We start from the raw sequence: 25,841 nt of genomic DNA on the forward strand, positions 1-25,841 counted from the left end.
CCGCACCGCCACTTCCCAGCAAATTAGGGACACTGTTGCTCCTGGGGTATCGGCGAGGACCACTCGCAACCGTCTCCATGAAGCTGGGCTACGGTCCCGCACACCGTTAGGCCGTCTTCCGCTCACGCCCCAACATCGTGCAGCCCGCCTCCAGTGGTGTCGCGACAGGCGTGAATGGAGGGACGAATGGAGACGTGTCGTCTTCAGCGATGAGAGTCGCTTCTGCCTTGGTGCCAATGATGATCGTATGAGTGTTTGGTGCCGTGCAGGTGAGCGCCACAATCAGGACTGCATACGACCGAGGCACACAGGGCCAACACCCGGCATCATGGTGTGGGGAGCGATCTCCTACACTGGCCGTACACCACTGGTGATCGTCGAGGGGACACTGAATAGTGCACGGTACATCCAAACCGTCATCGAACCCATCGTTCTACCATTCCTAGACCGGCAAGGGAACTTGCTGTTCCAACAGGACAATGCACGTCCGCATGTATCCCGTGCCACCCAACGTGCTCTAGAAGGTGTAAGTCAACTACCCTGGGCAGCAAGATCTCCGGATCTGTCCCCCATTGAGCATGTTTGGGACTGGATGAAGCGTCGTCTCACGCGGTCTGCACGTCCAGCACGAACGCTGGTCCAACTGAGGCGCCAGGTGGAAATGGCATGGCAAGCCGTTCCACAGGACTACATCCAGCATCTCTACGATCGTCTCCATGGGAGAATAGCGGCCTGCATTGCTGCGAAAGGTGGATATACACTGTACTAGTGCCGACATTGTGCATGCACTGTTGCCTGTGTCTATGTGCCAGTGGTTCTGTCAGTGTGATCATGTGATGTTCTGACCCCAGGAATGTGTCAATAAAGTTTCCCCTTCCTGGGACAATGAATTCACGGTGTTCTTATTTCAATTTCCAGGAGTGTATTTTCTTTAATATCGTTTGTTGTTAGCAATATTAGCCTATTCCCAACAGTTAGCAGCTTTCACTCAGTTAATACTAGGCAGAAATCAAATCTGTATGTGGAATGCACTTCCTTGACTCTTGTGCAGAAAGGAGTGCAGTATTCTGCTGCATCCATTTTCAGTAAGCTACCACAAGAACTCAAAAATCGTAGCAGTAGCCCAAACTCTTTTAATCCTAAGGGAAGAGTTTCCTCATGGCTCACTCCTTCTATTCTGTCGAGGAGCTCCTGGAAGAGCTAAAAAATTAAGCAAACTCCAGTGTTACATTGTTGATTTTCTTTATTTAAACTTACGACTTGTCGCCTGAATATGTTTTTATATTTCATTTTATCTGTTTCTACTATCGTGTTATAATTTCATGTATTGACTCGTTCCATGACCATGGAGATTTCTCCTTAATTTGGTCCCACGGAACAATAAATAAATAAAAATAAACATTGTCAGTAACGTCTGCAGTGGGTACCGGACCATATTCGACAGTCGATCAGTGGAAACGTGTCGGCTCTTAGGGTGAATCACATTTTTGCTACACTACGTCGACGGTCGCCTCTACAAACACTGCCATCAAGATGAACGGCGGCTCGAAGAGTGCAGCTCGCCACGGAAATAGGTTGGTGGGAGCAGTAATATGCTATGAGAGACATTCTCCTTCGCTTGCATGGGACCTATGGTATAATCGAACCACCTGCATCCCTTGATGCTTGACGTCTTCCCCAACAATGATATCTTTGAGCAGAACCGTGCTACAGTGGTTTGAGGAGAGTTATAATCAGTGCTTTCTTTCTAAAAAAAAAGTTTGGGGGTACTATGACATGCCGCGAAAATTAGTTATAACTGAAGCATGGGATACCACCCGTCTGCTTTTAACCATGACGTCATCAAGTCGAACTTAAAAAAAAAAAAAAAAAAAAAAAAAACGTATCGGACTCTTCAGTTGACTTTACAGCTCAAATGAAGTAGGCGATACCGAGAAAAACACAAACGTACAAGAGAAAGTGGTATGGAACACTTAAGTTTACATCACCTTAAATGAAGCATGCGATTTGAGCGTACGCATATCCGTTTAGCACTACCAACGCCCACTATTAGCGGGCTAAGGCACTACATGCTTGTCGAAGTGGCTGCCAGCGATTCAGTTGTCGAGAACGGTTGCCGCAGCTTCGAAATGCTTGAAACAGTCAATGACATCGATTTTCCCACCAAAAACTGCACTGGTATCGTTCGTATTGCAATTACCAACACGAAAAAATGAAATAAAAAATTTACGTCCGCAAAATAAATCTTTGGCACTTTCTAAGTTCTCAACATCGTAAAAAAATTACTTTGGCGAAGAAAAAGTTTAGGGGTACGCATCCCCCAGAAAAACAGCACTGGTTATAGTTAACTCACGTCGACGTCTCGCCGACGAAACTGGCGTGATCTAAATGTTATGGAACCCATCTGGTGCCATTACTGCTTATTCACATCAGCGGCCCGTTATTTACGCGAATTACATGATTTGTGCGTAGACACACAATCTACCAACAAACTGTCTGATCCTTGATACTCAGAATCAGTCATGTGTTTCGTTCCAAGGACGGACAGGTGATCATAACGTTTTGGCACACCAATATATATCTGGGTGAATGATAAGGACGTAGGCGTGTTCTGTCGTTTGGAGAGTAAAGTCAATGGACATCGCCTTATTGCAGAGGATGTTGTGATCTCCAGTTATTAATTTCGTACGGCAGTTAATTGCAGGCACGACGCTGACATAAGGCACTCGGTCTCATCATTTGCGCAGCGTGACCTGCTCGTAAGTTGTCTGCTCGACTGTCATCAAATTAAATGTGCTGTAGGAGGAGGACTTAACATGTTGCTTAAGTGATAAGCGGAGGCAGAATAAAAGGAACATTAAACACTGTCTCAGCTGATGACTTAAGCAACTGCAACACGTGCATCGTGTCGCACAGCTGTAGCACCCCAATTCTCACGCCACAGAATTTGACACGTAGGCGGCTGACCGCGACTATGCGCGGCAGCGCGGGTTGCGGCGGGGCGTGTACCGATCTGGGAGCCTGCCCAGCGCCCAGATTTAGAAACAAACACGGGACCAGTCAAGAGCCGGCAAGCCGCTCCCACACCCCGACCGAGGCTCTGTCTGTTTGCTCAGGTGCCAAAGTATGTTAAACCAACCAAGTCTCTTTAAAGCCGTTACAGTGATTGTCTGGTGCAAACAACTAGTTCGGAAGATATAGCAAGTGTCCATAATTAAAGGTACGTCCACACGATGCCTCATTCCTCGTGCGCAGTCGCAAACGCACAGGAATAAAAGGTATGCATAGAAATTTGTGGAAATAGCGCATGGGTGTTCTCGCGTTGCCTCATTGCGCGAGCAGTACGCTATGTATCCTCTTCTTTGCTTCAGAGCTTGTGCTGGTCTTTTTTTGTGATGAAAAGGAAACAGAAAAACAAAACGCAAAAGCGACCGTGGGTAGAAAAGTATCTAAGTAACAGAAGGACGAGAAATACAAAGTGACGACAAAGTTTCATTTTCAAATTTCAGGTCACAGCGAGATTTTTTGCTTGCGGAACTGCAGCGATAAGGCTGCCAATACCATTTCGTTAGCTAACAACCGGCAACTTACATAGGCCTACCAATCTGAATTATCTGTTTCCCATTTCAAAACAAACCATTTTAGTGATTATTCCTGTAAACTGAGAAATGCTTATGCGAGGTTCTTAATCTTTACGCGAAGGTTAGTTAACTTTCAATGCATCGTGTGTATTTTATTTTATAAAAAATATATTTACACAATTTTAATCATAAACGATTATATATTGTGTACATTAACATCCTCAGACTCGACAAATTTGGGAAATTCATGGACGCTATAATCCACTAGAACAGAGGTTGTTTTTTCCAAGTTCGTGTTTTTGCATCACCACCGAACTTCATTCCTATTTCTAATACTTTGCCGAGGAGCTACATATAGCGGTACCCCACCATTTGTTTTGTTCACGTGTCAGGCAGGCTCCTCAGTTGTTTAGTAAGTCGTCATCGCGTGACTATTCGTCCACAGTTTTCATATACACCTTCACAAATTTCTGGCTAATTCTTCTCTCTTAAACTTACAGTCTCTTATTCTTTACAGTAATGTGATCGAAAACTTTCTATACTTGACGCTCAGGGCATCATATCTCAATTTTTTTTTATTCAATTAATCTGTTGAAACGGCATTAAATACGACTTTACTATAAATTTCTGAAAATTTACGCGTGCTTCCTTTGCAGTCGACAGACATTATTGCGCGTAAATCGCTTCACAGCGTAACTTCAGCTCATTACGAAGTCAAACCCACGTAAACACCTACCTGCCTGCCTGTCGTCTGCTAGAAAGCGCGAAGATTCCCACCGAATGTGGGAAGCAATGCATTTTACGCATGGCCTCCATTTCCAGGAAATTACGCATGCACAAATGTTCATGCTCTGTTGCGCCGTTGGAAATTTATGCGCATGTGTCTGAACACAAAAAAGGCACAGTGTGGATGCACCTAAGTCAAGGTCATGTATACAATTTCGTCAGCCGAAGTCAAAATACTCAATTGGATCGAACGAAAAGTCTCTAGAACACGAACTCAAGAGTTTTCTTGGCGGTTCCAATAGCGCGAAACGAAGTCTTCAATATCACGTAACACTAGTCTATTCCGGTACTTATATGTTAGTTTGATTTAACAAATTAAATGTTAGAGCTTAGGAACACCAGGCAAAAAAATTACAATGTTTACGTCGGAGCCTTGGCACAGCGCGCTGATTTCTGGCAACAGTTTCAAAAAGTTTGGTACAAACCATTCCAAAAACAACGCATAAGCGGACGATACTGAATTACAAGCACTGCAGATGAGTGAAAGTTGTTAATGCGTTGCATTATTGATATTATCAATTTCGCAGTTCGAAGCACTTTCTTTAATTTTCAAAATAATCATTTGTGACTTGAAATTCCGTAATAAGTAGCCGTCTGTCGTTATTTTACATACAAGCGTAAAGTTGAATAACTACAGAGAGATGTATGTGCGTATAATGTAAATCAGACAAACATTGATGCTTTTGGAAATAAAAATCTAAATTTTTCTGGCATAAATAGACATGACACTTTTTAGTTCTGCAACTGCCGATACTAGTACCCAATCAGTTGTCAATAGGTATATTAGGATGAACCAAGACACATAAAAACGTATTTAGTAACGCTATTATGGATGTCGTTTCGATGAAACCGAACATTTGAGACTGTCTCACGGAATTACATGCATTATACAGATGGAAGACTGACTTCAAAATTGTATCTAAATATTTACAGTCAACGGGGCGTTGTTGAAAGCTTATAGGCCTTGTTTGTGACACCATTCCATATGAAAATCAATACCCTTCTGCCTCAAGATTGCGTACGTCCAGCATAGAACATTAGTTGCACGAAAGCGAAGCGTTCCCCTTCTGTTACGAACTCGCAGAATAACCAAAATAACGTTCAAAATGCTGCTGTGTTATGTTCAGAATTTTTTTTCTGTTTTATCACATTCACTAGTACAAATTAGGCGGTGCATATGGGTAACTTATGCTTCTCTGTTCATTGTTTGTAATCATCATCTTTTGAAACGATGAAGACGTTATCAAGAAATGCAGCATCCAAACGTAATCCCATCACCATTGCGAAGGAAACTGTTGAACAATGACACGAAACAATTTATAAGTTGACTCACCGAAAATAACGAACCGAGCGTACAACGACCAAGGTCAGTAACTATCCGGATAACGAATTTGTCATTGTAATACTGTCTCGGATGTTACATATTTTTATAAACTTTCTTTGCTAATGTCCTCACACGATATATACGGCTATTCGTTATCAATTGCAGTATGTCTTAATGTTTTTAATAATAAAATAACACTAGTTTGTTCCTACACAGTAGCGTTTACCAATTCATGATGTTCGCTCGAGAAAAAATTGCTCGCGGGGACGGTAATGTGCTGAGATTGCACGTCTGTATTAACCACATTTAGCATAAAATCAAGTTCGTAAACTGCCGCTCTTTCGATTCTTTTTCTTGCAAAGAAAAATTAATAACAAAACTTCACCTATTTTTTTGTTACCGTACACATGTATTTTCCAAATCGTATATCAACATCGTGTGGATGTAGATACTAAACAACTGATGATGATGATTGCACACTGAACGTGTTCACAGACTTCGGCCACGTGCCTACATATGAATTACAGATATCAGGCTATAGCTCTTTCGTAGGAAAAGTTTTAAGCCTGACTGGACAAAGTGTTAAAAGCTTTCATCTATTAACAGAATTTCAAGCAGTAAGATAAATTAACAACTCACAGGAGATCGCACACACTGCAGTGCAACATAAATAGCTGATGGAAAATAAATCGTCTTGCGCAACGTGTAACTTCGATACGGTACCAATTATTATTAGCAAAACACTTAACGAAACCAACATGTCCAATGTTTTTAAGTCCTAGAGTTAACCTGGAAATGCTTGATACAATATGTTATTTACCATCGCATAACTGAAAGAACAAACTGACGGACATTCTCACAATATCCCTAGAGGCTATCCACAAAAAGCACAATCAACTCTGACAATTCCTTTAAAAATGTATATGTATAACTAATTCAGTGCACAAAGCTGTTGCTCCTGCGACGCACTGCTATTAAAATAGTAAGAGACGAGAGTCGTTCGTCTCTTTAGAGGATATCGCTGTCTTTCTCGGCGACAATATCTGTGTTCTCGCTCTGTTTTCGACTTAGTCTCATACGTTCACCGCTGCTGCCGGCAGACAACTGAAGCTGAAAAACAGCAGACTCACCGTTGCGACGGTGCTGCTGCCAATTGCCCAGACGAGCAGCGCGGCAACTAGCCTCATGGCGCCGGTCTTCGCTCTCACTGCCAGCCACTTAGATCCTTTGCTTCTCCCGCACCGCAAAGCTCAGGCACACTGTTCACGTTATGCGCGCGCCCAAAGCTCCAGTATTTCTTACGGGTCGACCGGCAGCCAATAGGAAACCGAATTCTGACTGCTCGGCCGCTGCGACTGAAAGGCGCACAGTTCTGCCTCGCGCGGACAGTTCGCTTTGGTACGTTCGGAAATTGCCAATGACATATCTATTCGCGGCCGCAAATCTTAACATAACGTGTCAACCACTTCAACAACCGATCCTTAATTCATAGATACACATCTACAGAGTAATCCAAAAGCGAATAAGCCGGTAAAAGGTCATATGGCTAAATTTGTGCCCTTACTGCAGTGAACATTCAGGAGCAAATCACAAACATATGTAAAATAAATCTCACATCTATACATGTACATATACTAACAAAGTAAGTGAATTCACTTATTGAAAAGAAGCAGTGATATTGGTCCCTAATAGACCTTCCAGATGCATTTATATTTAATTTAGGCCTACATTTTAAATCATGTGGCAACTCGTTATACACTTTTATTACCATACAGCACATCCCCTCGGACACAAACTAGTATTAGCTGGAATTACATGTAAATTCCCTTTTAATCTTGTGTTTTGATTGTGTATATCACAATTTTATTTCGTGCAGCTATCATTGCCAATAACATAATTGTATGTCAGTGCGTACATAACATACGTGCATTGTAATTGTTGCCCTTTCAGCGTTTTAAACAACCGTCTAACTCTGCTCCCTGCAGTGATCTGATGGCTCTCATTTGTATTCTAACGGTCCCCTTAGCTGCTGGGGAATCACCCCTTTATTACCGGCCGTATTTCAGGTGCACACTGAAATATGCATAGTAAGCATGAATGCTCATTATGCATACTTTTAGACTCCTTAAAAATAAATAAATAATAGTCTGTACTCAGCTTCAAATTGATGTATTCAATATGCCTGGACTGTTCTAGGTCATTTTATAGCAGAAAACTCTGTGCCTCTTTATTTACAACTGGCTGATGGCTGCTTATACAACAGCTTACCAAACAATGTCAACCACTGCTAAACAAAGTTTAAATTGTCGTGTAATATTACTAGTTGAATTACTGAACCTTAAACACGGTGTGTAGCATGTTGCTGATTAATTATTTATATGAAAATTAAAGAGTGTGTGGTAATACATAGTCACAAGGCAATAGTGAAGACACGAATTTTTATGTGAGATGTGGTAAAGAAAAGTATCAATTACTGTATCCTAGACCATAACAATTTTGATCATTATAAAGATGAAAGTATCTGCGAGTGTAATGGATACATAGCTGTTGAAACATCATCAATAAATGCTTCATCCAGGGGGGGGGGGGGGGGGGAGTGGGGGGGGGGGGGGTTGCTGACATTTGTTATAAATTGTTCAAATTTTGTTGTAATTGTTATGTGTGGTCTGCTGTAATGCAACTGAAATTTTTGTGGAGTTGATACTGAACCTTGTCTTTAAAATAGTCTAAGAGATTAAGAGATATCACCTTCTAGAGCACATGAAAGTCAAATCATAAATTACACAGAATAATTAATTGTGCAGACATATGCTGTGAAAATATGACCTTATGCTCTTCCTCAAACCACACGCAGACAAAAATTTTAAAACAAAGTCATGCTGACAACTACCTTCTGATACATTTATTTTTTTTTAGCATCAGGAATTAAAATTGCCTCCACTATTTTACCATACTCCTGCAGGAAGTGAGTGAAGAATGAAAATATTTGGCCATCTCTTTTTATGAATTTAAGGTACTGACACACAATGTAAACAATTTTAATGAAATAATTGAAGTCCCCTTCACTGGACACTTATTTCTTCTCCACGTGTGAATTTCTGAATAGATTCAGTTACCAGTACTGAACGTATTAAAAAAGAGAGGGGAAACTAAGTGCAGGAAAAATCGTGTGTGATACCAACAAAATATTTTTTCTTTTCATCATATCTGGCAAGTCTCCTCTGACTGTGTGTTAGTGTGCATCTGTGTTGTCATTGAGGAACTCTATGATACTTCTAAACCAACTGGCATGTTTCTCATCATATGGAACTATTGCAAATATGATAAATTAACTGAAACTTATACTTAGATATAAACCCATACCCTTCTGCATTATTCTCATGTTGGTAACACTTTGAACACAGAATGAAGCATAAATATATTGGGAAAAGTGTAAGTGCTTGTCTAGTGCTAGTGAGAGCTTATAAGAGTGATGAAGAAACGTAACATCTTAGATCTACACTGGAATTGCATTCTAATGTTAGTAACATCATCATTTCATTTAACATCTCTCCACACGTTTCTGCATTCACTGTGGAGAGCAGAGCTTTCACTTGAATAACAGATGCTAGACATTAACAGACAACTTCTGAAGAGTTGGCGGCACAGCTAATATCCAGGAGAGTTCAGTTTCATCAAAATAAAACTCATCCAGTATCAGCAGTTTTAAAGGCCTTCACTATGCCTCTTTGAAGTAAGGCTTGCCTCCTTATACTTATTCCACTGGTGCTGGACTGTTGTTTGGTAAGAGGCAACTGTTATTCATACAAAATAGAATATAACAGCTGTCTGTATAGGCATACAAGTGTGTGACTCATTTGTTCATCCTTTCCCGTGGTGAATTTTAAGGGATGTTGAACAAATGTCGGTGTACATTAACACAGAGAAGCAGCCACTAATTATGAAATTAGTTATCATGAATCTGTTATAAACTATTTGCTCTTACTCATAATAAATTTAAAATGTCAAATTGGATGTTGAGCTGTTACTTTTTAAACAGCCACTGCTTCTGCAATTCTGCTGCCAATTACCTCCTTCTGCTTTGTTATTTTTTAAGGCTACTTTGATATTTTTCATGATATGTTATAGGAGTAGAGGCCAGCTAAAAATAAATATCGAAACTTCTCATGCTGTTAACAGGAATCCTCAATCCATGAGTCTATATTTCTAATGGCAGGGATAGATTGCCACTCTAGAGGAGATGTTGAGTAACAGACAGGCACAACAAAAAGACTACTAAACATGTAAGCTTTCAACCAAAAGACCTTTTTCTAAAGTAGACAACACACAAACATTCATGCAAGCACGTGCACACATGACCTCTGTCTTTGGCCACTGAGACCAGACTGCAAGCAACTGTGCATGATGGAGAAGTAATCTGGATGGTGGGGGCAACAAGGAGGCTCAGACAGGGAGGGGGAGCAATAGCAGGGTGGGATACAGGACAGATTGGTACAGTAAAGTGCTACTTGAGGGAGAAAAAATGATGTGGTGGGGGCAGAGTAGGGCAGCTAGGTGCAGTCAGGTGGCTGGATGATGGGGAGGGAGGGGGGAGAGGAGGGATAAAGGAGAGAAGAGGAGGAGGGGAAAAAAAGACTGTGGATGCATTGGTGGAGCAGAAGGCCATGTAGTACTGGAGCGGGAACAGGAAGGGTGACAGTTGGGTGAAAGACAGAGGCTAACAAAGGTTGAGGCCAGGAGGGTTACGGGAACATAAGACATATTGCAGGGAAGTTCCCATCTGCTCTCACTCCAGCACTACACAGCCTTCTACTTCACCAATGCACCTACATTCTTTTTCCCCTGCTCTACTTCTCTCCTTTCCTGCCCCCTACCTATCTAACCTCCTGACTGCATCTAGTTGCCCTACCACATCCCCACCATGCACCTGTATTCTCCTACAAGCAACACTTTACTGTTCCCTGCCCCTACCCTGCTATCCCTCCCCCTCCCCACTCCAGCCTCCTCCTTGCCCCCACCATGCACAACTGCTCACAGTCTGGCCTCGGTGGCCAGAGACACTGGTCATATGTGTGAAAGTTGTGTTTGCATGTGTGTGTGTGTGTGTGTGTTGTATACTTTAGATGAAGGTGTTTTGCCCAAAAGCTCACACATTTAGTAGTATTTTTGTTATGCCAGACTGTGGCAACAGCTCCTCTATACAGTGAGCACCATCTATCCTTTTCATAATTATCGTTATTCCACCCTGGTTTTTCCATTGTTCAATCTATTTTTATAGCTTGATAATTTGAATTTGTGGTAATGGTGAATGGCAACATACCACACTGTACAAGCATTCATCTCACACATATATTTTAGACAGACAGACAAATGTGTCACAACTTTAATAAAAATGAAATTGTCTCTGTCCCCTGTCGAACATCAAGTTTTTATACCTGTGAAAGTGATCAATGAAACAAAAATATTTATAAACACAAACTTTTTTGTTAGTTTTGGCCAAGACTGGAAAAGAAAGTGTGTGTCTGTGAATGATTACAGCCAATGACCTGTGTAGAGACATCCTGTCTGCTATTTTAAAAATATTTATAATATACATAGAAATAAATTTATTTACAGCTGGCATCTGCAGCACCAGAAGGGGAAAACACATAGAAACATGTAAAATTTCAATATTTTGGAAGCTTTGGCTGCTCACTCTGGTACAGGAGAGGAAAGGTTTGGAAGAAGAGGGGCTAGTAAGGCTTAAAAGCACAAGAAAAGTCATCTCAGACAACCAAAGACTTATGGATGCGATGTAAAGAAAAAATGTATTGTTGGTATCAGATGAGATTTTTCCTGCACTTACTTCCATTCTCTTCTTAAACTTACCTACTACTATGTTTTTGAAAATATAATTTTTGGTGATATATCTACTGCTCTGTTTGCAACTTCTCAGTCATCAAAATTTTAAATCTCATCTGGCACTGGAGATTCACTCTTCCCAGGCATCCTACAAATGAAGATTCCCTTGAATGAGAGACCAGAATGACTTTCCATGTGTGTAAGTCCTACCAGTCTTTTTTCTCTCCAATCCTTTCCTCTCCCGTATCAGGAGCAGCCTGTGGTTTTGAAACTAAGCAAATTTACATGTGTTTATTTTATTTTATTTTATCTTATTTATGCATGTTCTATAGATCCATACATGATGAGCTTGCCCTAGCAATGGCTCGTATTGAGCTTGTGACTACAGACATTTACACAAATATTTAATTTCAGTTTGCTGCTCAACAGATTTACAAACAGATGCTACAGTCTTACAAATAAAAGTAATGAAATTCTCATTTCAATGATGAAATGTTTAGAAGAGTTTTATAGGCACATAAGTTATCCTACTTCTAGGCAGTCAGTTCAGCAACATATAAAAAATAAAAAGCGCATGCGCACTGTACAGTGACTGAATGAAAACAACTTGATCTATATAAAATGCTTGTATTATGCTCATATTAATATTTGACAGTAAAGAAACTATTTACCTATATCTTTTATCTGGCAAGTTCTCGTTTCCTAATTCCTGATCAGTGTAGAATCAACAATTCAAGAAAAATTAGCACAATATAATTTGAAAAGGGGTCGGACACTTGCTTCACCAGAAACAGATTGTTTGGTCGGTAAAACATGTCATTCTTACATATAGTGTCACACTTCTGAACTTCTGAGTTGCTTTCAAAAAGAAAGAATTTCTTTGTAACAAATCGCCAAAGAGAGAAAAAAATGTAATGGAAAGCAGTGGTAAGTTTTACAAGCTGAGTAAATAATTCAGAACAGGAGGGTCTTGGACATACTCTACAAATGATTCTAATCAATGAAGTTGCTATTACTTGTAAAGAAGACACGTCAAGTTGCAGACAGGCACAATTAGAAGCTACTCACATAAAGCTTTTGGCACAGCCTTAATCTCTCTCTCTCTCTCTCTCTCTCTCTCTCTCTCTCTCTCTCACACACACACACACACACACACACACACACACACACACACACAAGCAAGCACATCTCAAGGACACATGACTGCCAACTCCAGCACCTCAGGCCTGTGCGATGCAAGCAGCAATTTGGAGGGGGCGAGGAAGGGGAAGGGATAGTTGTGTATGGGTGGGGAGAGAGATGAGCGTTGTCTGATGTAGTGTGCAGTACCACTGCCAACAGACACAGGAGGTTCTGGGACAGGAAGGTGGGGCAAAAAGGAGCAAAAAGAGGAGAGGAGTGGTGAAAGACGGACAGAGGCATCAGCAGAGGGCTGCAAATAAACAGGGTGGGAGATGAGAATGGGAAGGAGATGATAGGACAAAGGGGGTAGAAGCTGTTGGGTGGTGTGGGGGCAGTATGTTACCGTAGGATGACTGCACAGATGGGAGCTACCCTTACAACCCATTCTCTGCTCCCGTAATTATCCCAGCCTCAACTTACGGTAATGTACTGCCCACACACCCTCCTCCCAACAATTTCCACCCTCTCTGTCCTGTCACCTCCTTCCTATTGTCATCTCATACCCTGTTTATTTGCAGCCCTCTGTCAATGCATCTGTTCTTCTTTCCCTGCTCCTCTCCTTTTTTGATCCTTTTTTCCCCACCTCCCAGCACCACAACCTCCTGCGGCACCTGTAGGCAGTCTAGTCCCGCACACAACACCAGACAGCATTTGTCTCTCTCCCCACCCACACACTACTATCCCTTCTCCTTCCTCACCCCCTCCAGATTGCTGTTTGCATCCAGTGAAATAATTGTATTCTGGCCTGATATGCTGGAGTTGGCAGCTGTGTGTGCGGGATGCATCTATGTGTGTGTGTGTGTGTGTGTGTGTGTGTGTGTGTGTGTGTGTGTGTGTGCGTGTGCGTGTGCGTGTGTGTGAGTGTCTTATTGATGAATGCTGTGGCCAAAAGCTTTATGTAAGTATCTTTTAATTATGCCTGTCTGCAACTTGATGTGTCTTCTTTATGGTAAGTAGCAATCTGTCTTTTCCCCATTGTTGATATTCCTACCTGTAGTTTCCAGTGAATGATTCTAATCACTCTTTTCTGAAGAATGAAGACTTTTTGAGCAAGAGGAGAGTTCCTACAGATGATAATTCCATATGACAGTGTGGAATACACATACTTTTAAGCTAAGTAAGCTGCCTTCATGACCATTTGGTCTTCAGTATGAGAGAGCACTCTTAAAGCAAACAAATTGAGCTCAATCTCTTCAAAATTTGAATTATATTATGTTCCCAGTTCAGTCGCACTCCAAGTCGAGGCCCAGGAAAATAGAGTAACCAAACTTTCTGTAACTGCTAGTTACTGTGTATCACCATATTTTCCTGTGGAATTTGTCTTGTTTAGGTTGGCAGAAGGAAGAGTAATCGAGTTATGAACTTTTTATAAAAATTTTTGGTGACTGTGGTTGAAAATTTTTTTTCACAGTACTGGGAATGGCTGCAAACATAGTAAATTTGCACTCCATTATTGTTCCCAGCTAATGGCAGATCATTATTACAATCAGGAATAATAAAGGACACAGGGTGGAACCCTACAGGACTCCATGACGAATAACACACTAGTCTGATGTCCCCCTCAGATGAAATGATTAAAATCTGAATTATCAACTTCCAAAGCATTTGTAACAAAGTTCCAAAGTTTGAATTAGTCCTAAAAAGCACTGGAGCTCATATCTGACCAAGCACTAGTTAGATATTATGAACACATCAAACTGTTCATGATGGGAGGGATTCTCCATTGTATGCAGTCTGTGTGAAGAAATTTCTACAAAAACAGCAATTACTGCAAAATGGTCTAAAATAAAGCCTTGAGCTGTTCATAAAGACAGATTAGATGAAATCTCTTCAGTGACTACCATAAAATATTATTTGAAAGTGCCCTCATGAAACTCAAAGAAATTCCAATAAAGTCTGTCAGTGGCAACAAAGTTAGTGTCGAGACACTTATGGATGACACAGAAACTGGGTTGAAGGTAGCAAAGCAAAAATGCTGAACTCCCTTTCCAAATGTTTCTTTACAAAGTAAGATACAGATATACCATTCCAGTCTAGTTCTCATTCAGAAAAAATCGGTCATGTGAAACCCAACTCATACTTTTTTTCATGCATTACTCTGAATGCCACGGATGTGTACAGTATTCCCTGACTTCCGAAAAGATTTTGTCTCAGTAATACACAAATATTTATTAACAACAGCACATGTATAATGGATATCAAACAAAACTTAGTGAATGGAATAAGGATTTCTTGATAGGAGGAAGCATTGTGTTAACTTGGAAGAAGAGCCACTGACAGAAATAGGCGTGTACCTGGTAACTGTGCATGTTCATTTTGTAGGAGTACATTAATGACCTGCCACACAAAACTATTAGTAACCTCAGACTTCTTAAAGATGATTTGTTATCTGTAACTAAGTGCTATCTTAAAACAGCTGCGTAAATACAGTCAGATCATGACAAAATTTCAAAGTGGTGCAAATATTGACAAATTGCTTCAAATTTACATGAATGTAAAGCTGTGCACTTCATAAAGTACAGAAAAGTAGTGTGCAATGATTATGATGTTTCTGAATCACAACTGGAATCATTCAATACACACACATACCTGGGTGAATGGATGCAAAACAAGAAGATATCATAAATATGAAAAGGACAGATTGCTTCTCACCACCTTATAGAGGAGGTTCTGAGTTGCAGACAGGAAGGAGAGAGAGAGATAGATAGATAGAGAGAGAGAGAGAGAGAGAGAGAGAGAGAGAGAGAGAGCTGCTAAAATTTGAGCTTTCAGCCAAAAGCCCTTTGTCTAAAGTACACAACACATACATTCATGCAAGCACAACTGACACACACATGAACACTGTCTCTGGCTACTGAGGCCAGACTGTGAGCAATTGTGCATGATTGGAGAAACAATATGGGCAGTGGTGGGTAAGGAAGATACTGGGGTGGGGATGGATAGGGATAGCAGGATAGGGGTGGCAGACGATAAAGTGCTGCTTGTCGGAGCATGCAAAGACATGGTGGCAACAGGGTAGGCCAACTAGGTGTGGGGAGGGGGGGCAGAAGGGTGGTGGAAGGTGGAAAGAGAAAGAAATAGAGGCGGGAAGAAAGGCTAATGTGTTCAGTGGTGGAATATATGTCTGTATAGTGCTAGAGTGGGATCAGGGAAGGGGATAGGTGGGAGAACGATGAGGACCAATGAAGTTACAGCATTACACGAAGATAAGGATATGTTACAGGAGAGTTCCCACCAGCATAATTCAGAAAAGCTGGTGTTGGTATGGAGGATACAGGTGGCACAGGCTGTGAAGCAGTCATTGAAGTGAAGGATGTTCTGCTGAGCAGCTTGCTCTGCAACTGGAAGGTCCAGCTGTCTCTTGACCACAGTTTGTTGGTGGCCATTCATGCAGCTAGACAGTTTGTTGGTTGTCACACCCATATAAAATGCAGCACAGTGGTTGCAGCTCAGTTTGTAGATCATATGAATGCTTTCATAGGTAGTTCTGTGTCATCATTGACACTGTAAAGTCTTGTACCGGGAAAAGCAAGGAGAGGATGTTGTGTGGTGGCCACTATCCTCTTTCTATAACACAACTGCACACATGTATTAACATCTACATCTACATCCATACTCCGCAAGCCACCTGACGGTGTGTGGCAGAGGGTACCTTGAGTACCTCTATCAGTTCTCCCTTCTATTCCAGTCTCGTATTGTTTGTGGAAAGAAGGATTGTCGGTATGCCTCTGTGTGGGCTCTAATCTCTCTGATTTTATCCTCATGGTCTCTTCGTGAGATATACGTAGGAGGGAGCAATATACTGCTTGACTCCTCGGTGAAGGTATGTTCTCGAAACTTCAACAAAAGCACGTACCGAGCTACTGAGTGTCTCTCCTGCAGAGTCTTCCACTGGAGTTTATCTATCATCTCTGTAACGCTTTCACGATTACTAAATGATCCTGTAATGAAGCACGCTGCTCTCCGTTGGATCTTCTCTATGTCTTGTATCAACCCTATCTGGTACGGATCCCACACTGCTGAGCAGTATTCAAGCAGTGGGTGAACAAGCGTACTGTAACCTACTTCCTTTGTTTTCGGATTGCATTTCCTTAGCATTCTTCCAATGAATCTCAGTCTGGCATCTGCTTTACCGACGATCAACTTTATATGATCATTCCATTTTAAATCACTCCTAATGCGTACTCCCAGATAATTTATGGAATTAACTGCTTCCAGTTACTGACCTGCTATATTTTAGCTAAATGATAAGGGATCTTTCTATGTATTCGCAGCACATTACACTTGTCTACATTGAGATTCAATTGCCATCCCGTGCACCATGCGTCAATTCGCTGCAGACCCTCCTGCATTTCAGTTCAATTTTCCATTGTTACAACCTCTCGATATACCACAGCATCATCCGCAAAAAGCCTCAGTGAACTTCCGATGTCATCCACAAGGCCATTTACATATATTGTGAATAGCAACGGTCCTTTGACACTCCCCTGCGGCGCACCTGAAATCACTCTTACTTCGGATCGGAAGACTTCTCTCCATTGAGAATGACATGCTGTGTTCTGTTATCTAGGAACTCTTCAATCCAATCACACAATGGTCTGATAGTCCATATGCTCTTACTTTGTTCATTAAATGACTCTGGGGAACTGTATCGAATGCCTTGCGGAAGTCAAGAAACATGGCATCTATCTGGGAACCCGTGTCTACGGCCCTCTGAGTCTCGTGGACGAATAGCACGAGCTGGGTTTCACACGATCATCTTTTTCGAAACCCATGCTGATTCCTGCAGAGTATTCATAAGAACAAGAGTATTCATAAGAACAAGAAGCTACTTATCTTTAAGCAAGTTGTTGTGGTACAAGCCATTTCGTAAGTCCATGTTAGCCTCACTGCTGATGAAGTACAAGTCCCACTATCAACACTACACTCTCGTTGCCGGTGACATGAACTGACAGATGCAACAAGAATAATGACTCAGCTAGTAACTGAGCTGACTGTGACTGTGACTGACTGGGCCCTCCGGTCCACAGTGGTGATCTAAATACTGGCAGTTGAGAGGGTGTTGGCAGTGTGTTGCTTGGAAGTCTTCTTTGGCCTCTCTCCTGATGGGCACGCGTGATTCAGCACCTATTATCGATCTTCTTGCAACCTCTTTGCCATCCAGTTCTGGCTTTGATGAGGGATAGGTGGTGCTTGTGATAGGACTGGAGTGTGGAGTGGATGATGGAGTCAGAATGTACGGGACAGGCCTTGCGTCTAGATCTATTACAGGGGTATGACCATGAGGTAAGGGCTTAGGAACAGGGTTGAAGGGGAGGACAAGGATATTGCGTAGGCTGTGTGGGTAGTGGAATTGTTTTGTGAGGGGGGGGGAAGGATCGTGGGTAGGGTATTCCTCATTTCAGGTCAAACCCTGGTGTGGAATGTGATTCAGTTCCTCCAGTCTTGGGTGATTATGAGTCATGAGTGGAATGCTGTTTTGCATCTGGATGGTGAGAGACTGAGATGGTGAATGACTGGAGAGATAAGGCACAGGAGATCTGTTTCTCTACAGGTTTGGGAGGATAATTTCTGGCTGTGGGGGCCTCAGTGAGACCTTTTGTGTACATGGAGAGGTCTGCTTGTCACTATTGATGCAATGGGCAAAGGTGGCTAGGCTGCATGGAAGGGCATCTTAGTATGGAATAGGTGGCAGCTGTCAGAGTGGAGGTATTGCTGGTGGTTGGTAGGTGTGATGTAGACAGAGATACTGCTGCAGTCATGTCTGAAGTGAAAGTCAACATCATGGACGGTGACATGCTGGGTCGAAGAGGACCAGGTGAAGTGAATGAGGGAGGTTTAAAGATCCTGGGTTAATGTAGAGAGGGTACTTCACTCTCTATCCAGATCCCAAAGGTGTCATGAGTGGAGCTGAACCACATGAGGGGTTTGGGGTTCTGGATGGTTGGAAAGGGTTCCTCTAGATCAGGGGTAGGCAATAGTTTAGGGTCACTTTGTGAAAGCGATGGTTAATGGAGGGCTGCACTTTTTAAAATGACTGCATGTGTTAGTTAACTCTACATTTCAGAAAAGGTATAAGTTGTTATGTAAAAATTTTGACTGTTTTGGAAGGTCACACTACCTAAAAACTGATCCTTACTTTATAATCCTACCAGCCAACAAAGGCTCCACCACTGTGGTTTTGAACCACGGGGATTATCTGGTGGAAATAATCTTCCAGCTTTCAGATTCATCATCTACAAACCTTCCCACAGTGACCTCATTCCAGAAATCCAACAGGATTTCCAGTCTCTCCTTAAATCCTTATGTCCATCCCAGAAACTCACTCTCTCTCTCTCTCTCTCTCTCTCTCTCTCTCTCTCTCTCTCTCTCTCTATCTCTCTCTCTCTCTCTCACTCACCTCTATCACTCCCAGGACTCCTGCCTTCAACATGCTTCTTAAAGTCCATAAATCCAACCCCACAGGACCCCCCCCCTCCCCCCAATTGTGGCTGGTTACTGTGCCCGCACTGAGAAAATCTCTGCTCTCTTAGACCAACACCTCAGCTTATTACCTATAACCTCTCCTCCTATATAAAAGACACCGACCATTTCCTCCACAGACTCTCTACAATTCCTGTTCCTTTACCACATGGTACCCCCTCATCACTATTAAAGTCACCTCACCATACACTAACATCCCCAATGCCATGGCTTTGCCGCTATTGAACACTACTTTTCCTAATGCCCAACTGATTCCAAACCTATAATCTCCTTCATGCTCACCATGACCAATATTATCTTCACTCACAACTACTTCACCTTTGAAGACATCATTTACAAACACATTCATGGTACAGTAATGAGAGCATGCGCTACACCATCCTACGCCAACCTATTCATGGGCCATCTAGAGGAACCCTTCCTGACCACCCAGAATTCCAAACTCCTTACCTGGTTCAGATTCAATGATGACACCTTCATGATGTGGAGTGAAGGTAAGGTGTCTAAATACCTCCAGAACCTCAACATCCCCTCCCTCATTCACTTCACCTGGCCCCCCTCAACCCAACAAGCCACCTTCCTTGATTTTAACCCCCATCTCAAACATGGCTACCTTAGTACCTCTGTTCACTTGAAACCTACCATACACCAGAAATGCCTCCACTTCGAGAGCTGCCATCCATTCATGCCAAGAAGTCCCTTCCATACAGCCTAGCCACCTGTGGTCATCACATCTGCAGTGACAGGCAGTCCCTCTCCAAATATACCAAAGGTCTGAATGACGCTTTCGCAGACAGGAATTCCCCTCCCCACCTTGTACAGAAATAGATCTCTCATGCCTTATCTCTCCAGACATACAACACTTCTCAAAGTCCTACTATCTGGCCACAAAGGAGCATTCCACTTGTGACACAGTACCACCTAGCAGTGAAGCAACTAATCACATTCCTAACCAGTGTTTCAATTAGCTCTTGTCATACCATGAAATGAGGTATATCCTATCCACCATCCTTCCCACTCCTCCTAAAGTAGTATTCCACCATCCATCGAATCTACAGAATGTCCTCATCCATCCATACTTCACCCCTGCTTCCAATCCCTTGCCTCATGGCTCATATCCCTCTCATAGACATAGATGCAAGACCTGTCCCATACCCCCCCTCCCCTCCAACAACCACCACCACCACCACCACCACCACCACCACCACCACAACCAACTTCAGTCCTGTGACAAGCATCACTTATTCCATCAAAGTTAGTACTACCTGTAAAAGAAACTACTGTGCTGCATTCTATGCGAGGGTTGCAGCCACTGAGCTGTCTGTCTGGATGAATGGTCACTGGCAAACTTAGGCCATGAGGCAGCTGGACCACCAAGTTGCTGCCCAACACAACACTCTTCACTTCAATGACTGCTTCACAGCCTGCACCATCTGGATCCTCCGTACCAACACCAGTTATTCTGAACTACATAGATGAGAACTCTCCCTGGAATGTTACCTTATATTCTTGTACTCTCCCTGGAATATGACCTTATATTCTTGTAGTCTCCCTGGCATCAATCTTCGTTAGTCCTTGTCGTTCTACTATCCACCACCTTCCCTGATTCCACTCTAGCACTACACAGCCTTCTATTCCCCATTGCATCCACTACTACTTTTTCTCCTCCTCAACTTCTTTCCTTTTCGGCTCCCCTTCCACCCCTACTCCCTCCCCACCTAACCTCCTGACTTCGCCCAGCTGGCCTACTCTGCCCCCACAATGTGCCTGCATGCTCCCACAAGCAGCACTTTACTGTCTGTCACACCAACCCTGTTATCCCCCCACTTTGTACCCCCAGTCTCCTCCTTACCCCCGACCGAGCGAGGTGGCGCAGTGGTTAGCACACTGGACTCGCATTCGGGAGGACGCGGTTCAATCCCGTCTCCGGCCATCCTGATTTAGGTTTTCCGTGATTTCCCTAAATCGCTTCAGGCAAATGCCGGGATGGTTCCTTTGAAAGGGCACGGCCGATTTCCTTCCCCATCCTTCCCTCACCCGAGCTCGAGCTCCGTCTATAATGACCGCGTTGTCGACGGAACGTTAAACACTAATCTCCTCCTCCTCCTCCTCCTTACCCCCACCACCCAGACTGATTCTCCTATCATGCATAGTTGCTCGCAGAGTGGTCTCAGTGGCCAGAGAAGGTGGTCATGTGTCAGCAACTCCTCTATATGGTATGTAGCAACCCGTCCTTTTCATAATACTGTCATTATTCTATCTTGGATTTTCCATTGCTTGAGAAATAACATAAGCTCAACTGCAAGTAAAGCAGATAGCAAACTTCATTTTGTTGGTAGATTATTGGGAAAATACAGTCCGTCTATGAAGGAGACTACTTACAGTATACTTGTGTTTCCTAATTTAGAATATTGCTTAAGTGCATGGGATCCATACAAAATATGATTAACAGGGAATAATGAAAATATTCACATAAAGGCATCTCAACTGACCACAGGTTTGTTTAACCTATGGGAGGCTGAAAAACCCGTGTTGGCAGATGCTAGAAAACAGATGCTAATCAGCTGATGAAATCCTACTTGCAAAGCCTCAAAAACAGTATAAAGTGAATAATCTCAAATTTACTTCTGGCCTACACATCACTCCTTTAGTGACTGGGAATACAACTTTTATGACAAGCTCATTATGAAATCAATCGGAAAAGAGATTTGAAGACAGTAACACACTATAACTTAGGTTTACCTGTTCACGCTTTACTTAATCGTGGGACAGCAGCTGACACATATGTTAAAAATGTCAAGAACACCGTCTATATATCAACGGCATATTCTAATGCTGAAACTGGCAACCAATAAATTGGAGGTGAAATTACAGCTGAGTGTGTTCTTGACATTTTTAATTTTGTGCACTTTGGTAATTTTTATTATTTAATTTACATGTCTAAAAAACATTAAAGTATCTTGCCATATCTACAGCATCTGAACCAGGCAGAATAGATTGGCATAAAATAAGCTTCACATCCAGTCCCCAAAGGCCCAAGAGATGTCGATCGGCTGCAGTGCCATCCTCTACTGTGCAGTGTCATGCTGATGCAGTATGGAGAGCGATGTGGACAGCACACTGTTCTCCGAGAAGTTTTGCCAACTTTTTGGAACTCAGAGCCACTACTACCCAATTGAGTAGCTCCTCAGTTGGTATCACCGAGTAAATCAGGAGTACTTAGAATTGCCCCCCCCCCCCCTCCCACACACACACACACACACACACACACACACACACACACACACACACACACACACACATTTTTCCCAGTATATGGACAGTTAACAGCGGTATGTGTAAAGTTAAGAAGCTTTTCTTTTTTTTTGTGTGTGTGTGTGTGTGTGTGTGTGTGTATGTAATACACATACATAAACTAATCCATAAGTAATTGCCACTAGTGCTATTCATAATTTGTTATTAGTATACTACATACTCGTAGAAGTAGCTATCAGTGGTTACTCCTGTCTATTAATGTGTAATTTGACTTGTTCCACATCTCTGAAGGTTGCCTTCATAATGGGATTCATGGAAAACATGCCCACAAAAACATTTGCTCATGTGCACTGCTTACTGCACCGTTGCCCTTCTGCACTACTGTGCCCGAGATGATCACATTAGCTCTAGTTTACCTGAGCTCATTCTTTTCGCTCACAGGCATGTCTAACACCACAGACACACAGCTTTACTTCTGCAGTACCTCTAACCTATATTCCACAATTCACAGAAACTCTGTTGCATACATTGGTGGACTAGCACTCCTGCAAAAAGGTTATTGCAGAGGGATGACTAAGCCATAGCCTAGAGGATTGTTCCCAGAATTTAATTTCACTTGGCCACAAAGTATTGACCGATTTCAAACTTTGCAGCAAATTAAAACTGTGAGTCAGACCAGGACTTGAACCCTTTGGCGGACAAAATCTCTATCGACTGGGGATTATTACGTTCTTATTGCAGTCTGAGTGTATTTTGTCTGTCTCGTACGTCCTGTGCAGCAATTTTGATACGGTTGGTTCCCCTGCGGATGTTAATAATTCTGAGGTAATTTCTTCTACTCCGGGTGTAATTTTGAATTAGATCTTTCAGTGTTCTGTCAGGACCTCATACCACCTGAAATATTCATTTCTGATCATTGGTTCCACATCTCAAAATATTCAGTTTACAATCTTCTACTGTCTGTTTGTACTGAATGTGAGGGTTTGGGCCACATGCAATGGATACGTTTGACAATTTATAACCACATACTAAGCATTGATGTCCCCCCTCCCCCTTTCCCCCTGCCCTTTCCCCTCCCTCTCCTCCTCCTCCTCCTCCCTCTAAAGAGTTATTTTTACAGGATTTTTGTGACAGTTGTTTCAAGTTGAGAAAAGCCTTTGTTTAAATTTTCTATAGCAGTTATTTTTGCCAACTCTCTTCTTGTTTCAGCTTTACCAACTCGGTACTATCAGTTCTAGATGTTGAACTAATCCTCTGTTTCCCCTCTGTATCTAAAACGAGTCACTGTCCAGTGATCAAAGTTTAGACAAACTACATCATGTCTTGTGCTGTTGAGGCAGTGTGGAGCACTCTACACTTCTTTTATATGTTTTTTATGTCTCTTTACTAAGGAAACACCAGGAGTATTACCCCAATTGAATTCTTGTGTCACCACAAAGACGGGTGATATGGCTGTCTTAGTGAAAGTGGTATTAGGAAACAACTGAAATCACTAAAATAAAGAAAGACTTCAAATGCCTTATGGAATCCCTTTCAGATTCTATACTGGATTTGCAGCTGAGTTAGCCCCTCTTTCAACCACAATCTACTGTAGATTCCTCAAACAACAAACCATGCCCCTTAGTTGGAAGAAAGCATAGTTTACAAGCATTTACTAGAATGGCTGCATAAGTGGGCTACAAAACTACTGTCCAGTATCCTTGTTGTATGATATTAGAACATACTATGAGTTCAAACATAATGAGATATCTCAGATAGACTGACATCCTTTATGCCAACCACAGTGGATTCCAAAAACATTGATCATGTGATATCCAACTTGAACTTTTCTCACTTGATATCCTGAGAGCCATTTATTGAGGCAGTCAGGCAAATGCAATATTTCTTTATTTCCAAAAAGCATTTGACTCAGCACCATACCTGCATATATCATCAAAAGTATAATCATATGCAGTATCGATCAAAATTTATGACTGGATTAAGGAGTTCTTGGTAGGGAGGACACAGAATGTTCTCTTGAATGGGGAATCATCAACATATGAAAAAGTCACTTGAAGTGCACCCAAGGGAAGTGTCTTGGGACCTCTGCTGTTCATTTTATATACACTCCTGGAAATGGAAAAAAGAACACATTGACACCGGTGTGTCAGACCCACCATACTTGCTCCGGACACTGCGAGAGGGCTGTACAAGCAATGATCACACGCACGGCACAGCGGACACACCAGGAACCGCGGTGTTGGCCGTCGAATGGCGCTAGCTGCGCAGCATTTGTGCACCGCCGCCGTCAGTGTCAGCCAGTTTGCCATGGCATACGGAGCTCCATTGCAGTCTTTAACACTGGTAGCATGCCGCGACAGCGTGGACGTGAACCGTATGTGCAGTTGACGGACTTTGAGCGAGGGCGTATAGTGGGCATGCGGGAGGCCGGGTGGACGTACCGCCGAATTGCTCAACACGTGGGGCGTGAGGTCTCCACAGTACATTGATGTTGTCGCCAGTGGTCGGCGGAAGGTGCACGTGCCCGTCGACCTGGGACCGGACCGCAGCGACGCACGGATGCACGCCAAGACCGTAGGATCCTACGCAGTGTCGTAGGGGACCGCACCACCACTTCCCAGCAAATTAGGGACACTGTTGCTCCTGGGGTATCGGCGAGGACCATTCGCAACCGTCTCCATGAAGCTGGGCTATGGTCCCGCACACCGTTAGGCCGTCTTCCGCTCACGCCCCAACATCGTGCGGCCCGCCTCCAGTGGTGTCGCGACAGGCGTGAATGGAGGGACGAATGGAGACGTGTCGTCTTCAGCGATGAGAGTCGCTTCTGCCTTGGTGCCAATGATGGTCGTATGCGTGTTTGGCACCGTGCAGGTGAGCGCCACAATCAGGACTGCATACGACCGAGGCACACAGGGCCAACACCCGGCATCATGGTGTGGGGAGCGATCTCCTACACTGGCCGTACACCACTGGTGATCGTCGAGGGGACACTGAATAGTGCACGGTACATCCAAACCGTCATCGAACCCATCGTTCTACCATTCCTAGACCGGCAAGGGAAGTTGCTGTTCCAACAGGACAATGCACGTCCGCATGTATCCCGTGCCACCCAACATGCTCTAGAAGGTGTAAGTCAACTACCCTGGCCAGCAAGATCTCCGGATCTGTCCCCCATTGAGCATGTTTGGGACTGGATGAAGCGTCGTCTCATGCGGTCTGCACGTCCAGCACGAACGCTGGTCCAACTGAGGCGCCAGGTGGAAATGGCATGGCAAGCCGTTCCACAGGACTACATCCAGCATCTCTACGATCGTCTCCATGGGAGAATAGCAGCCTGCATTGCTGCGAAAGGTGGATATACACTGTACTAGTGCCGACATTGTGCATGC

General features: G+C 43.0%; 1 long non-coding RNA gene across 1 annotated transcript in view; it reads left to right on the forward strand.

The window, feature by feature from the left end:
• Positions 1-3,074: 3,074 nt before the first annotated feature.
• LOC126101120 (uncharacterized) overlaps positions 3,075-25,841 on the forward strand; it is a 123,440-nt gene continuing 100,673 nt past the window's right edge. The window contains exon 1 of the long non-coding RNA XR_007522267.1: positions 3,075-3,220. This is a non-coding gene — a long non-coding RNA (uncharacterized LOC126101120). The remainder of the gene's footprint in view (positions 3,221-25,841) is intronic.

Source organism: Schistocerca cancellata, chromosome 9 (assembly GCF_023864275.1).
Source record: "Schistocerca cancellata isolate TAMUIC-IGC-003103 chromosome 9, iqSchCanc2.1, whole genome shotgun sequence".
NCBI lineage: Eukaryota > Metazoa > Arthropoda > Insecta > Orthoptera > Acrididae > Schistocerca > Schistocerca cancellata.